Below are 13,418 nucleotides of genomic sequence, written 5' to 3' on the forward strand. Positions count from 1 at the left end.
CCCAATAGGCTGCAGTGTCTACTTGGGGGCAGGGGGTGAGGGGTGTAGGGAAGCCTCTCCCTACACTTTGACCACTTAGACCAGTGTAATCAAAAATTGCCAATTCTACCAAGTGATACCTGGAAAGAAAATACCGGAGTGGAGAAAGGAGGCAGAGGGGAGGTGAAGGAGATGGAAAGGGACTTTGGCAAGACTGGTATCAGTATCAAACTTTCATGGCCTCTGGGAAGAAATTCCTCCCTAGTACATTTATTCAGAAAAACTTCTGAAAATAAGCATTTTCCAAATGTCAGAAATGAAAGACAAGGAGAGTAAGAGAAATGAAGGCGAGAGAAAGGGGTATCCTTCTCATAAACCACAGCTCCATAGTGTCAATTGGAGAGCAGAGGCGGCGGAAATCGCACACCACCAAGTTATCCTGAGTTCTGCCCTCTGGCCGGCCAACCTTCAGCCCTGCGGGTAGGTGAGAACAGCTTAACGACGTCCCAAAAAGCTTTGAAAAATTAGGGCGCAGAAACCTCTCTCCAAAATCTGGATGCAGGACTGGAGATTCCATGAAACGAGTTGTAAATAAACCGCATCACAAGTCGAGCGAGACGTTCATATCCCAGAAAAATCAAAATCTGTTAACCTCAAGACAAATTCAAACTGCGCAAAAGTCCAAACTGCACGACCAAGACGGATAAACTCTAAGGGGCTGCTGTGCACCTTCCGTGAGGCGGTATTGCAAGGTGGGGCTGTGCGTGCTGGGAGCGGGGGTGTTGAGGTTTGCGTTTAAATCCTTCAGGGGACTTAACAGTGTTTAGCAGCCCTTCCCCTAAAAGGCAGTTGGACTAGCTGCAGCCGCAGCAGAACTCGGAGACAGAAATACAGGCGCAGTAAATCATCAGGAAATCTAGCTTTCTGAAACCTTTCTGAAGGCTTCCACTCGCCTCCCCGCAGTGCACACAGGTGATGGAGAGGAAGGAGGTCAAAAAGCCGCCAAGTGAGTTTCACTGAGCGCCGGCACTTCTCTCAGAAGTAGCTGCTTTTGAGGGGAGTAAAGAGAGAGGGCAAAGTCGGGCCTGTCTCCAAAACATCACCGTGCAAGCAAGCGTCCCCCCCAAAAAACCTGCGCACGAGTTGCCGCTCAATGCGCTAAGTTCAGTACGTCACCCCACCTAGTCTTAGAGTCCAGAAAAAGAAATCAATGTTGCTCTTTTCCTAGAAATGCAGGTCCTCCACATCCACTTGGTAACCCTCCCCAGCTCTCGATCCCACACGCGCGCGCAGACACAGACATACACACACCCCAACACACACACACACACGCCGAGTAGTAGGCCGTGTCCAAAGCTATCTGGGGTCAGGACTTGGGGCGCACGTGGGTGGTGAATGTAGAGAAAGATGAGCTGCAAGGAAGATGGTTGAGAGGGCTAAAAAGAGAAAAAGACAAAAAGAACAAGAAAAAAGGATGCCAGGCTTAAAAACAGAGAGAGAGAGACCGAAAGAGAGAAGAGTTCAGAAGTAGAAGCTCGGCAGTCAACGTGGGTACGGACCGCACCGCTCAGCCCTGAACTCCCGCAGGACGCCCGGCTCGCCGCGCGTCTCGCTCCGGCTCGCCGCGCCTTCTGAGCACGGAAAAGACAGCGTTCGGCAGAGCTCTGGAGACCGGAAAGCGGGGAGCGGTGGCGCGCAATGGCGGGGGGTGGAGGGCACGGTCCTGCCCACCTGAGCCCCTGAGCGAGCGCCGCCACCCGCGCCCCCGACCCCACGCGCCTCCGGCAGGGTAGAACCCACCTCTCTTACTGCGTCTCCATCGATTGCCTTGGCAGTGGCTGTAATCCATACAGTTCAGGATGATGAGGGCAAAGGAGAAGAGACGAAACTGCATCTGGGCGGTCGGGCGGGGGAGAGACGCCTCTCAAAGTCGGGGAACTGGAGGGCTCATCCGAGGAGCCGGCGCCGTCCGCGCTGTTGAGGAAGACGCCGAGGGGGAGTCGCCACTAGCCCAGGGGCCTGCACTGGTCAGTTCGGCGCAACCAGCATCTTTCCGCCTTGAACCTGAGAGACGAGGAGGAGAAGCCGGGTGGAGAGAGGCCCAGGGAGGCTGCTGCCTCTTCACGCGTCCCAATTTAAGAAGGGGAGGGAGGGGGGAAGCGAACTCACTGCCTGGCAGGAGCTGCGGAGCAGCTTAACCCCAAGCGCACAGCTGCCTGCAACTTGGAGAGGAAGGTGATTACAATCAGTGAATTAGCAACCTCTGCAGACCTATAGGCTCCGACCCGGGGGAAAGGACTTTGCGCGGGCGCTCCGGAAAAGAAAAGAGCTCCACAGTTCCCGAGGGTGCAGGGGTAAAGGCGCGCTCTTCGGTCCTTTGGTCCCACAGTGGGGTACCCAAGCGCCGTGGTCGCGGTGGCCAGGCGCGGGTCGCTACCGTGAGCACTTACGTCTCAGGCTGTGCGGCGTGCCTAGGCGCGGAGCTCCATCCAGGGCTCGGAAAGCGAGACGCCTCGCTAGCACGTGGGATGGGGAAAAGTTTGCCGAGACCCGCCGGGAGCGCGTAGCAGCTCTGGGATCCCGGCGGCTGCCTCGGGTTCGAAGTGCCCGGAGGGTCCTCTGGACTGACCGCGCCTAGCAGGAGCGCGGCGGGGCGGGCGGGTCCGCAGCCTCTGGGATGCTGCGTCCCCGCCGGTGTGTGCGATCCTAGGGCAAGGGTTACGCCCGCTCTCACTCTCTGGGTCCCTGTCCACTTGTGCGGTTTCCAGAGCTCTCTCCACAGCCACTTCACAGCTAAGGTTTCTCCGTTTCCAAGCTGTGGGAGACAGAACGCTCCCGGGAGGCCGAAGGGATGGCGAGCTCACTTTCCGATGGAGATGCAGTCGGGCCGAGGCTCGGGATGCTTCTATAAGTAGGTGGTGCTGTGGTCCAAGGCAACTAAGTCAGGGCTGCCTCGGAGTTCCTGGGTCCTAAAGCCAGGACCTCTCCGGTTTCCCTGAGGTCCTAAAGAGCGCTGACAGCCTCCAGCGGGCCTAACCCCAGGCGAATCCCCTCCTGGCTTTCCTGGAGTGGGTGGCTAAACTGAAGAGTAGCTGAGGTGGAGGTGCCCCCTGACTGTGCTGGCCTGACGACCCAGCTGTCTTCACCCCCAAGGCGTCTTCTCCGCTGCTCCGGGGTCGACTCCAACCTCAGCGCCGACCTTCCAGCAGGAAGATCTGACTGACTGATGGCTTCTCCTAAACCTTCCTTTCCGAGCTCCCGGCCGGGACGGCTGCTTCCAAAGTGGCGTTTAAACTTGAGCCGCACCCCGAAAGATGCCACACCTCTGCCACTCTTAAGTTTTACGTCTTGGCTTTGTTTTACAGGAAGATGTTAGCAAGGCTGAAACTAAAACGCGTCTTCGGTTTAGGGAGTAAAAAGAGTATTCCAATACTTTGCTTATCCTTAGAGGTTGTACTTCTTGACTTTGTGTCTCCTGCAGAAAAACTTACAAAAAACTTTGATCCCTTTCTTGAGTACGCTAGAAATTGGGGCCTTGGTTCTTCAAAGAAAAGTTCACTTTCTACTGAAGTATTTCTCATTCATAATCTTCCTCCCTCCCCCACCCTCAAAAGTCTCCTGAATTGAACTTTTAGGTGCCTTGAGTTTGGGGAATGCTCTGTTTAACAAAGTGTTACACTAAATACACTTACGCTATCTGATTTCATTCTGGTGAAATCTTCTGTCCTGAATTCATTACTGTAGGAATGAATGTATTTACCCCCTAGGCAAAAGATAAGAATTTATACTGCTCACCATGGCAGGAGGAATGTTTGCAAATATGACCTCAGGTACCATATTATTATGCTAGCATTTTGTATCATTTAAATTTCTTTCTCTATGCCTTCAGTTTCAGAAGATGTTCAGAAGTTTGGAGACTTGAGACAATCATATAGAAACAACAAGAATATTAAAATAGTCATGTTTATTAATTGTTCCATTAATGCCTATCCATAATTATTTTAATGGAATCACTATTACATAGCAGTATTTATGTGCTAAGAATTTTAGTGTTATTCACGTTATGTATGTCTGAGAACACCCAAGTCAATCTGAGTTGAAGTCCCTGGTCCCATTTCCCACATAAGAAAATTCAGCCCCTGAGATTGGCCCATAGGGCACAAGTAGAGTTGACAAAGCACATAATAGCAACAGTGGATCTGTTTCTTAGCTTTCAGAGTCTTTGATTTTTGTCACAGAATTTGGAAGTGATAGGAAACATTTCAGTTTAGGGAGTGGCCCAGCATTTGACATGATATTCCAGTGAATATCCCCCAATCATCAGAAATACCATTTCTCCCATACACTCACACATGTGCACACCAAATTTATTGCACTTCTAAAGGAGTTAAATCCATGAAAGAACAAAGCCCTCTATAAATAAGCCATCTACCTTTCTGTACAGCCTTGGGACTCATTCAAGGTTAGTGGACATCAGTGTCTTTTAAAATATATAAAGACAAAAATAAGCACAAGACCAAGTAGATCTAGCTCTACCATTAACCACCTGGGTCATTTTGGGCAAGTCTCTGGATCTGTTTCCTTGTTGGTATTTTTAGGAAATTAGAACAAGATCTCTTTCACCCCTACCATGTTCTGGTTTACAATCAATTTTCTATTTCTATCAAGAAGTTTGCTACAGAGTCTAACAGTGTCAGGACAAACTCATCGTTGATGAATTTTCAATATAGAAAGATGAGAGTTAGCCACTGTCATCCTTAAATTTACAGACCACTTTCAATCTCTCTTCAAAGGTTACTTTCCAAAATTTTAATCATTTGGGTTGCACTGATGACATTTTTTAAACCAGAGATACTTTTCAGTTTAGTGAGCTCCTAGATCCATTTCACAAAAAAAGAATTTTAACAGCACCATTTCTGCTGAAGATAGGTTAATGCTCTTAACAAGACAAGAACGGGCACTAGAAGTAAAGAAGATTCCTAATTCCTTTCTCCTTGTGCTCTCTCCTGGTCTATCTGTGCTTTTTAAAGGACACCATGGAACTTCAAAAAGATCTGTCACACTTAGTTCTTGGGGTACTTAGAATCTCACACGAAATCTCTTTGGGCTAGTTTGTTGATAAAGCAGAATTTCTTCTTCTTTTTTTTTTTTTGCCATTCACTGAATATTTCTCCTGATTTCAAGAACCCAGGAATGTTCTTGCTACTAAAAAACACATCCCTGGTGGATCCTAAACTATCATTAACTTTAACCCCATATTTCTGTGTCCTTTCATTTCTAAACTGTGAAAGCGTTGTTGTTGAGGCTCAGAGTTCACAGTTTCTCCATCTTGGAGACTCAATGGGCTTTTTCTTCAAACCGAGTTTAGACGGTGGTTTCATTAAACTCGCTTTATAAATAGGCATGTGTCTGGTGTCTGTTTACAGAGAAGCGTACTGACGAGGTTGACTTCATGCCATGCACTGGTGATAGAGAAGGTTAACTGAGTGCCGGTGGGGTGGGGGTGGGGGGAGATGATGTTATAGATTAGAAGCAAGTTGCCTACTTTACTTTTTTGACTTGTAATTCATTCATACAGCTAAAATTCAATCGTTAATAAAGGGCATACAGGGAAAAGCCTCTCTACCAGCCAGCCAGTTCTCCTCCTCAGAAACAGCCAGTTATTCATGTACAACCTTCCAGGTTTTTAGTATACTTCCAGAGATATGTTGTGCTTATCAAGAAAATGCATGTGTATACACATATATATTCTTCACCCCTTTAGGCAACTAGTAGAATACTCTATTCACTAATTTGCACCGCGATTTTTTTCATGCATCTTAGAGTTCATTCAGTATCAGTTCATAGCAAATGTTCTCGTTGTTTTTATACAGTCACCTATCATTTCATTGTTTGGTTGTATTTAGCCAGGTCCCTACTGATAGACATTCAGATTATCTACATTCTTCTTCTGTTATAAGCAATGCTTCAATTAACCTTTTCATGGGTCATTTTAAATTTGTATTATAAGTTCCTAAAAGTAGAAAAGTTGGATCAAACAGTTAGACATACTTGTGTGTGTGTGTGTGTGTATGTGTATCCTTAAAATTGCCTTCCACAGAGATTCTATCCAGTTACAATGTATGAAAGTGCCCATCTCCCTATATACCGGCCAATGTGTTTTGATCTTTGATACTCCTAGGCAAAAAGTGGTATCTCAATGGTTTTAATTTTTATTTCTTTTCTTTTAAATGAAATTAGGCATCTTTAATATGCCCAAGCAATTTATGTTTTGTATATATAATCTTTTGTTATTTGAGTTGCAAATATTTTTCCAGGTTTATCATTTGTCTCTTAACTTTACTTTTGATGTACATTACTATGCTAAAACTTTTTAAATAATTTTATGTAGTTAAATTTGTCAGTCTTATCTTTATAGTTTCTATGTTTGTGTTACACTTGTAAAAAGTTTTTCCCCATGCCATTCTTTTTAAGTTTCTATTTGGGATCTTTCTAAGATACTTTTTTTGATATTAAAAACCATAAGATGTTAGTGATTTTATGACAGTATGATGTGGCTGCAACAGAATAGAGTTTACATTTTCTAAATCTTTCCTGAGTATTTATGTTCACAGATTTGGTTGACTTTGGCTCTGACTCTCATCTTTATTAGCTAATTGATTTAGAGTTCTCTTATCTTTTATGTTATCAGATTCATACCCTCAGATTTAAAGTTTCCCACAATCTTCTGATTCACTGTTGAAATTTGGTGGTGTCATACTTATTCTTCCAGTCTAGAATTTATCCGTTACTTACTTTGAAACAAATTATGGCATTTTTGTCATTGTATCAAAATTGATATTTTTTTTCTGTTAAATATAAGCTGAATGTCCATTTTGCTAGCTGCATGTGATAACCTATGTTCACTTACTATATTTTGTATGAAATAATTAAATGAATTGATATGAAAGATCTTCAACCAGGTCACTGACCAGTCCTTATCCAGGCTAATTTGTTGTTTTTAAAAGCCACATCATAATCACTTATTTAACATTTGAAAAATGTGTAAATATTTGACTCCTCCAAATATTAATACTATGTCCTGCCACTTGAGAACTCTTTCTGTAGACTGATGTGATAAGGCCTATTTCTCATTTTGTTCTTCATCCCCATGGAAGAGATCCAGGAGGCTCTCTTCAAAGGAAGTCCAACTCAGACCAGCTCATAAGAAAAGAACTCAAGATTTGACCTGAAGCTTTAAAATTATTCCCTTTATTTAATCTTGTGCATTCTGAACTCTTTTGAACTAAAGTAGTGTCATTTCCATTCTTTTTTGTGTGAATGTGGTTGCTGGAAGGAAGTGTTACTACACTTGGTTAATAACAAGAGATAAAGATTCTCAGCTATTTTAAGAATGAGACACAGTTTTCACTAATAGAAGAGAATGTCTCTTTTCACTGTTTGTGGACACTCAATTAGTTATGCTAATTGAGATGAACAATAGGACAAGCATCCCTAAGAGCAGGAAACACCCTCCCCAGAACCTTTTTCAGTATTGATATCCCAAGTAGATCCACCTCTCCTAAGCAACTGATTTGTCTTTAACTTATGGTTATAATGAACTGCGTTACTATTCAAGAGCAAATTTGTGGTTTACCATCAGCAAGTATACAAAATGGTCAGGTACTTTATGTACTAGTCTCATTTCTTGCTCAATTTTTTCTCACCTATTTTTAATGTTGTATTTTGCAGTATTATTATGCATCTTCATAAGCTGCTTTAATTTTGGAATATAGAAAATTTAAAAATAATAATTTATACCTTATACACATGATAATACAAATATATATATGTCAAAGAATCAACATAGGGGTTCTAGTTGCTGATTACATCTATTCCAACTGTTCATTCAAGACTGAGGAAATAGCCATGGCATGAATTTGGAGATCCACTAGGCCCACTGGGAGATGAACCCAAGCCCAAACTCTATCAATTACCCAGTCTTCATAAACCCCTTCTCTTGATATTTTGGGTGTCAAGAAATTAACCAAAGTCTAGTTATTTCCCCCTCCCCAAAACACAGTCATCTGAATAAATGGCTCCAGGTCCTGTGGGGGGAGATCAGGAGAAAGATTTACTGTGAGAGTCCTTGCTCAAGAGACCTGACCTTGTCTTCATTCAAGGAGCTCTGGGGCTGTGAACTGGCTCAAGTCTGGGTTGGTTAAGGGGCTGTGACTATTGTGGTGACTCAAGTTACACTTCTGTAAGCCAGACCTAAAGTTTTTCTGTTATACAAATCAAGACTTTAGTAGGCTGTCCATCTACTTCAGTCCTAGATAAAAGTAACTTATAAGTACCAATTACAATCACATAACTAGCTTCAGAAACACACACTATAGCAATAAGTATTTCTTCCTTGATTTGATATAAATAACAAATATCAATATTTTGTCATCTCCTACTCCTCTATTATTTAACATAAGTTGTGTAAATTGTATTGATAGTTAACCTCATATCTCAGTATTTAAACTACCAAATATGAAATAGCAAGTGACTCAGCTAAAAGAATGAATTTCACCCCAAGATTAATAAAGGGACATCTGATACTTTGGGTATCCTCTTTCGGGAAGCCAGTCTGTACGTTTTTGTGCAGGTAGCTGTGCCATGTACTGTAGAAGCATAAATTTGCATTTATCTTTATTTGGAAGTTAAATGTGGTTAAAAGACGTATGTATTGGATGCCAGATTGTCAAGAGATGGACTGTTGTGGTTTACACTATCACTTGGGTTAAGTTGGGAACTGTATTTCTCAAATCCTCTGGCATGTAATGCTTTTAGGTTGGAGCTGAATAAAAGAGGAATTTACATGGGATTTGGGGGGACAGAAATGAAAGCGCATTCAAGACTTTCTTGGAGGTCTTTTTTTCAATATGATGCAGTGACAGACAGAAGCCTAGGTATACAGCAGGTACCAGCTTGAAACTCGCTCTGCTCTACATCCTGCTCTTCTGAATGCCGCTCTGCTTATCCAGAGCCCCCAGGCCCACTACTAGATGACCAGCTGCAGAGGCAGTAGATTTCCAGAGACCTCTCCACAAATTCCCCCTTTGCCATCACACTATGGTGGTTGGTCACACTTGGCTTCTCAGACATATTAGTGACTCCTCTTTTTCCCTCCAATTTTCCTTCCAGATCTTCCCTTCCTCAGCTCTTCTCACAATCATATAAGATCTAGTTCCTATAATCATTCCATCTGTAACACCCAGTGACTCTGCTCTCCTGACTGAACCATGGCTGATATAACTATTATCAATTGATTTTTCCACTATTAAATATGAGAACTTATTCCCTTTTCCTCCTGTTTCTTTCCTACACACCATCCTCCCCCCACCCACCAACCCCATCCTTCAAATATGGCTAGATCAATATTGAGTGGCTATGTCTGACTATGTTATTCAGAGCTGAGTCATGCAGTAAACTGGACTACTGTTACTTTCCTGTGCAACTTTTTGTTTTCTCTGAAATTATCATTACCTTGTTTTCTCCTCTGCAGAGTTTTCTGTGACTTATAAAAAACTGAACCCAAACATTCTTCGGGTCATCTTAATAACCTCTTAGGTTCCTACCTACCAAGTAGATCATCAGTTTCATTTTCTTCAAGTTCCTCTTGAAGGCTCTGGCATACTTCTGCTGGACTGGTTACCCTTTGTGCCTGATACACAGTTGTCATTCTGGGATGTCCCTTTACCATCTTCCTGGGGATTCCCTTTTTCTTTCACCTCTGGTGGATTTTCTGTTTCCTATGTCCCATGTCTTCCTCTTTCCTAGTTAACCTTTCATTGTGGTGGAGGACATTCTCCAGGAGTTTCCTGAAAAATTTTGTATAGGGGTAAAATTTTTTTGAGACTTTTGCATGTCAGAAATGTCCCTATTCTACTCTCACAACTGACTATTTGGATAATATAAAATTTTATATTGAAATCATGTTTCTTTAGTAGTTTGAAAACATGACTCCATTGCTTTTTTACTTTGCAATATTGCTTCGAGAAGGCCAAAACCATTCTAATTACTGATTCTTTCTCATGTTCCTGTCTGAAGCCCACTCCCAGAAGATTGAAGGGCTGAAATTTCACTGAAACTACTTTGTCATGGATATTTTTTCATTGATATTGTTAGAGGTTTGATGGCCCTTTTAACCATAAAATTCATATTTTTCAGTTCTATAAATGTTCTTTAATTATTTGGTGTATGATTCCACCCCTTCCCCACCCTACCACACACACACACACACACACACACATTTTTCTCTCCTCCTTTTTTGGGAATACCTATTGTTCACATATTGGACATCCTAGAGTGGCCCTCTAATTTTCCTATATTTTCTCTCCTATTTTCATCTCTTTGTATTTTTTCTCTATTTTCTGGAATATTCCTTCAACTTCATCGTCCGAGTCTTCTAATGAGTTTTCCATTGCTCTTCTCACTTTGTTTTTAATTTCCAAGAGCTCTCTTATTTGATTTTAAAATTTCCTTTACTGTTCATAGTCTTGTTTATTCCAAGTTGTTGTTTGTTTTGGTCTTTATCTTTCATCTTTGAGGCTTTTCTTGATATTTTAAATTCTTGGCTATTTGTTTATATTTCAAAGTGAGAGACTAACAAGCTGATCTTTGAAAAACGATTCTTACCACTTGGGTGATGCTTGCCAACTTGAGCTTTACTGTATGGTAAATACAGACCGTAAGCAAACGGACTGAGGCATTTATTGGAAAGAATCAAAATATAATTTATTTAACTGTTTTCACTAGGTTTGGTTAGATTTCCCAGAACAAAGTTTTCCAATATTCTGCAAAGAGGGAGGGTTGAGGGGTGGCAGTTATTGTCTTGTCTTTAATTCTTCCTTCCCTTGTGTATTTTCTCCCCTTTTGAAAAACTTTTGAAAAACTTATTTCACTTAAGTTTTGAAAAACTTTTGAAAAACTTATTTCACTTAAGATTTAGTAAGGTTTCAGGAGAGAAAAAAATTAAAGGCATGGGAATCCACTTTATTGTTACTTGTCTTTGTTTTTCTTTTATTCACTCAACAAATAATGATTGAAGTCCTATATTTTGACACTGTTATGGGTGCTGAGGATACAGCAGTGAGAAAGGAAGACAAGATCCTTATGGAGCCTATATGCTAACTGGGAAAATATAAACAATAAAAAGCAAATACGCAGGATTGTCTTTATTTCCCTAAGTGTTTATGTTAACATTTATTTTGATGCAAGTTCAAAAAACTCCCACATACTCTTTTCCAAACATCATTAATAATTTAAATTTTACTGCATTTGTTTTTCAGTCACTTTATCTCTACAGCTATACATATTTTTTCTAAACCATTGATGAGTAAGTTTTAAATATGGTCTGTTAGTCCTAAATACTTCAGTGTATACTCCCTGAGAACAAGAACATCCACTTATATAACCTCAACATTATCAAAATTAGGAAATTTAACATTGATAAAATATCGTTACCTAATTCACAGTCTATATTCAAATTTTCTCAGTTGTCCAATATGCCCTTTATAGCCACTGATTCCTCAGCCCGGGCTTGAGTCCAGGATCACATGCTGCGTTTAGTTGTCATGCCTCAGTGTCCTCTTTAGCCTGGAACTGTTCCTCAGTCTTTCTTTGTCATTGTTTGTCATTAATATTTTTGAAAAACACATTCTATTTTGTTGAATGACCCTTAGTTTGGATTTGTCTAATATTTCCTCATAATTAAATTGAGGTTATGCCTTTTTGGGGAAGAATACTATAAAATTGATGCTGTGTCCTTCTCAGGGCATCATATCAAGAGGAACATTTTGCTGATCTATCCTATTACCTACTACTTGATTAAGATGTTGTCTGCCAGGATTTTACACGGTAAAGTCACTATTTTTCCTTTTGAGATTAATAATTAATTTGTGGGAAACATATTGGATTATGTAAATATCCTCTTTCTCATCAAACTTTAACCCCTACTTTTGTCATCCATTAATGATTTATTAATTGATAATTAATTACTGTGATGTAAAGAGGGTAAATCACTTATTACTCTGATGGTTGTCAAATGGTGATTTTCTAACTCCATTATTTCTTCTACATTTATTATTATTATTTATTATTTACATTTATTATTCTACTGTAAGGAAAAGCTTTCTCTTCTCCCTGATCAATTGACTGATATCAGTATGGACTCATAGATTCTTAGTTTGCTCAGTGTGTTATATTGTGTTACTACTTTTATTTTGAGTCTCAGTTTGACCCAAATTTGGCCTGTGGAGAATATTAAGCTGGGTTCTGTGCTTCAAAGATTCTTTAAGGACTTTTTCACTTTTAGGCGCAACCATAACTTCCAGACTTATCTTGTGTTTTCCCTGTTCCAGCCCTGGAATAAGCCCTGCTTTTCTCCAAGCAGCCCTGGTTCCTTTTAGTGGAGAATTATATTTAGAAACCAAGACCTGGGTACTTGGTATATGCAATTCTACTGGTATGTCATAGCTTCTACTTCTTCTCAGCATCAGAGTTAAAATCATGAGTTCTTTATATACACCCCTCATTCCAATCCAACAGCACAGAGTTCATTCTAGCCTTTTCTATTTCCATATTTGTAACTCCCTCTGCAACAGTGATAAAGGTAAGTTGGAAATACCTATAAAGAGCAATTGCTGCTGTTGTGTGAGTATCAAGAAAAGCTTCACCAGAGATGATACATAAGCTTGGTCTTGAAGGCTAAGTAGGATTTTATCAGGGAAGCAGGAAAGGGCGTTTAAGTCAAAAGTGATAGAAAGAGGGAAAGCCAAGATATAAAGGGAAATAGCTGGCTAATAAACCAATGTGCTAATGGAGTGGGGCATGAAGGGAGGGAAGATAAGGGTTTAGACTGGCAAAGTTGATAGCAGTCAGATTGTAAGTGAATGGACTTCCATGGTAATGAATAGGAATTTTACCTTCAATACGGACTGAGTAATTTTTTAAAGCAGGAGTTGTAACATATTCAATTCTACCTTAGGAAGATAATTATTTTGGCAGTACTGAAAATGTATTGGAGGGAAGCCAGTTCAGAGGTCAATTATATATATATGATATGTGACTATATTATATATGACACATATATATATATACACACACACACAGTTGATTCTCATTATTTATGGTAGTTGTGTTCTACAAAGTCACCATGAACACAGAATTAGCAAATACTGACCCATTGCTCCTTGGAGAAATAAGATTCCTGCAAGTCTCTGATCACTTTTCATCAACCAATCAATACATAACCTTGTTTTATGTGTATTTTCCTTTAAAGACACCATATTTAATATGTATTGTTAATTCACTAACATCCTACTCACAGCAACAGCACTATAAACTCACACCTGAATGAATCTTATTTAACACGTATTTTTTCAGTAAGGCACATCACAGCCTTCTTGCAC

The sequence above is a fragment of the Tursiops truncatus genome, chromosome 17 (genome assembly GCF_011762595.2).
Source record: "Tursiops truncatus isolate mTurTru1 chromosome 17, mTurTru1.mat.Y, whole genome shotgun sequence".
NCBI classification, from domain to species: Eukaryota; Metazoa; Chordata; class Mammalia; order Artiodactyla; family Delphinidae; genus Tursiops; species Tursiops truncatus.